The sequence below is a fragment of the Lactuca serriola genome, chromosome 2 (genome assembly GCF_051521515.1).
Source record: "Lactuca serriola cultivar US96UC23 chromosome 2, Lser_US96UC23_V15, whole genome shotgun sequence".
NCBI lineage: Eukaryota > Viridiplantae > Streptophyta > Magnoliopsida > Asterales > Asteraceae > Lactuca > Lactuca serriola.
In genome coordinates, this window is record NC_136409.1 from 124,992,930 (window position 1) to 124,997,056 (window position 4,127).

The 4,127-nt window shown below is 33.6% G+C and overlaps 1 pseudogene; it reads left to right on the forward strand.

Annotated features, from left to right (window-relative positions):
* The first annotated feature begins 241 nt into the window (after window positions 1-241).
* LOC145089554 (uncharacterized) lies at window positions 242-1,547 on the forward strand (annotated as a pseudogene).
* The last annotated feature ends 2,580 nt before the right edge of the window (window positions 1,548-4,127 follow it).

The following is a 4,127-nucleotide window of genomic DNA, read 5'->3' on the forward strand; positions in this document are numbered from 1 at the left end:
TAATCCATTTTTTTCTCGTCCTCCATTGTGAAGTATTTAATCTCTGAACAAATTTCAGCAAGTTGAAATTTATCTATCAAGTTCGATAACCGAGGCTGTAACATATTGGCCTCTTTTATTGGGGTTTCAATGAAAGATGAATCAGATTCAGAAGTATCACAAAGCTGAAATGCAGCACGAGCTCCTTCAATATCTCCTGTTTTCTATTTCTATACACATTATTTTTTAAAATTGGTAAGCAATGTGGTTTTTGTTGTTTTGGGGCAATCTGTTACACTGTTTCTTTTGCATTGACTTGGGTATCTCCTCTTCAATTGCTATCTATATAAGTGTGTGTTTGTTTATTTACTTAATTTTATTATTAGGTAAGAGCAAGGAAGCAAAGCTTAATCTGGGTTGTGGAGAAGGAGAAGGGAATCTGCTTGAAGGGCGGGACATCCATATACATTTCCTAGCAGGAGCAGTTCCAAAAGATGGACCCTCAGCTGGTGTGGCTCTGGTGACTTAGTTTTACCCATATAGGGTATCAAGGACAAGGTTACCTATTCCCATTGCATTGCTTTGTTTTTTGTTTTTACAATCTCTTTATTCCTATTACTCTCACTGCCTTCTATCATAGCATTCTACTTTTCAGTTATCTACTCAATTATAACATTATAATTTGGATGTCATTGATATAATTGGGTAGATTTTTCAAACTACAATGCTGGAATAGTAAATCAATATATGAAACTCGCTTGTTATTTCTCACATTTAACCCTTACAATATTTATTTTAAGTTTAGAATATTGGTCCTTATTTGAGGGATTTGTGACATTTTTGTTATGTTTATGTAGTCAATAACGATTTAGTGTTTGGAGGCACTTGAGTTTTTTCATGGATTAGGGCTTATACATTGTGATTTAAAGCCTGAGAATAAATTGGTGAAGAGTTACAGCAGAAGTGAAGTGAAAATGATTGATCTTGGAAGCAATTGTTTTGAAACAGATCATCTTTGTTCCTATGTCCAATCAAGGTCTTATCATGCACCAGAGGTTCTTTTAGGGCTTCCTTATGATAAAAAGATTGATGTTTGGTCACTTGGCTGCATTTTAGCTGAACTTTGTACTGGAAATGTACGTATCCCTTTTCTTTTTCTCTTTTAAAATTTTAATCTTTAAACAAAATAATATGCATATAAATAAAATGAGGTGTATGAGTTTGTTTGTTTGTTTGTTTGTTGTAGGTTTTTTTTCCAGAATGATTCTCCTACTACTCTGCTTGCACGTGTGATTGGAATTATAAGTCAAATTGATCAAGAAATGCTTGTAAAAGGAAAAGATACACACAAATACTTCACCAAAAACCATATGCTTTATGAGCATAATCAGGTACTATGATTATAATAATTCTTGTATTAATATGTACATGTAATAATTTATTTAAGTTTTTATTGTTCAGGAAACAAACAGATTGGAGTATCTAATCCAAAAAAAGACATCTTTAAGGCACAGTTACCAATGGGTGATCAAGGATTCATTGATTTTGTCTCCCATTTATTTGTTTGATATAATATTAATCAGTCTTTTGCTTGATTTTCTACCTTTCTATAGCTCCTTTATCTAGCATTGGTAGGTCCTCCTAAATCTATATTGGACTGGACTCAAGAAAGTTCTACATTACCAACCCAAAATGCAACTAATCAAGTAATTTTTAGGAGAGAGAACTGGTGGCTTTTTATGTCTAAAATACCGGGATTTTTTTTAGTTCTTTATGGCCCCTAAGAACTGGTGGCTTTTTATGTCTAAAATACCTTTTTTTTTTAGTTTTTTTAGTTCTTTATGGCTTTTAACTTTTGCAGGCTTGTCAATTTCTTCGTATCATTACATTTTATTCAATTATACTTTTAAGACAATTTTACCCTTGTCTGTACTAATGTTCTTTTTTGTGTATAATCTGGTTTGACTAGTGGATCAACTTCAGCAGCCTTGCATGCGGGAACTCCACAGGTGTGTTTGGAAAACTTTACCCTTGATTAGTATTAGTTACATTAATAGAAAAAGGAAGGGCAGTTTAGGAATTATTGATGGATGGCAATGGCATACATACCTACATACACAGGTAGTGTGTCCATTTATGCTGGATCAATTTTATTACGCAAAGAGGATGTTTTGGCATGGAGTTGCCCCTGAACACCTCAAGAGAAATCAATTGGTCCCACATGAAGATGATGATGTCAGAGAGCAATTGTTGTTGTCCACCAGAGACAAGAGCAGCAAGACATTTAGTTGCATTCTGATTCAATGAACAGAAACCAAAAAAAATGAGATATCAAAAAGGGTAAAATTGTCATTTGGATTATGGGCAAAAAGGCAAAATTTTTTATAATGCTATGTATATAACCTGCATCATATATGTCAATAGCGTTGCTCCTAATCGCCGATTTCTCATTCTTAATCAGTACTCTTTTTGATCTTCAGCAATCTTTATTTATTTGTGTATGTTTGTTCTTTGCTATTTAATTCCAATAGGTATGTAAGTCGGCTATTCTTATAACTTTATCTGCTGTTATTATAATATTTCTTATTCCCATTTTAGTCTAAGTCGGTTACACTATGGTTTTAATTTGCCAGAACCTTAAAGTATTATAATTCACTACTAGAAGCTTTTCTGGAAGTTGAAGATTACTATCTGGAGAGACATCAGCTACTCCTCAAGTCTCTGAACCTGATGTTCACACACACACCATCACTTTCTGGACCAATGGTTTCACTGTTAACGATGGTCCTTTGAGAAGACTTGATGATCCCCAAAATGCATCTTTCTTGGAGGTACCATATTAAGTTAATAACTTCTTTTCCTTTTTCCCAATTCCCTTTTTACCGTTACATGATGTGTTCTCTAATTTTCTTTAACAGAGCATAAGGAAATCAGAATGTCTAGAAGAGCTTAGGCTTGCAAAAGGAAGAGCTCCTGTTCATGCCAGTCTTGTGAGGAAGCTCGAAGACTACCCTGTTAGTAATCTTTCCCATTTCTTGATTTCTTATACAATCCTTCTAGGCTGTTTTTCTCCAATGCAAAACATGCAGGTTAACTCTTTGAATGTTTTGTTCAAATTTGAAAATCTTAAGGTCACAAACATTAAAGATAATATCATATGACACATGTAATTATGATCAACAGATAGAAGTTTGACAATGTCAACAGTGTTGACATCAGACACTATTAGTGATGAAGGAGCCATGAACACTCACACAACAGGTTAACATCAAATTTGGATTCATTGGACTTCTGTTGCACAAGTATCTTTGCTTGAAGATGAAATGCAGAGGGTAGAAAGAGTTAATGTAAGGAACACTGTTTAAAAGATTTATATTACATCCTCATTTTTATCAATCTGAATTTCATATAAATTTGTAACTGGAAATGTATCTATGACTTATTGATATATCTTAATTCTATTTTTTTCTTTTTAGTTATATAATAATGATATTGCCCTCATGCTTGCAAGGATGGGTTCATCTGCAGATGTAGATACTGTGAGCAAGTTCATAGATTTAGAGTCCTTAATTGAGTGTTGTTACTAAGGAAGAGTGGAGATACTATGAGTAGGGATGGGTTCATCTACAGATGTAGATACTATGAGCAGGGATGGGTTCATCAGCACAAATCTTGTTTATAGTGAGGCACACATTAGGTTATTAGAATTATTAGTTTGTAACTTTCTGTTACAACTTTTATTAATTTATTTTATCTTTCCATGGAATGATTATTTGTATGACATTAAATTTTATGCAATTGATTCTATTTTTTGTATATGATATTTTATTTTCTATTATGAAACATTAAATACAAATTTAATTTGAAAATAAGTAAATCTATAAATAATATTTTTTTTAAACATTTAAAATTATGATACGCAAAAATGCGTGTCATCTTCATTTATGACATGGCCTTTCTTGACAGGGGCTTTCTTGATACGCATTGCGTGTCATTAACACGCGCGTCGTAAGGTTACGACACGCGAATGCGTGTCGTCTTCCTTTATGACAGGGCCTTCCTTGATACGCATTGCGTGTCGTAAACGCGCGTCGTAATTGTGCGTCGTAAATGCGCGTCGTAAATGCGTGTCGTCTATAGACGACGCG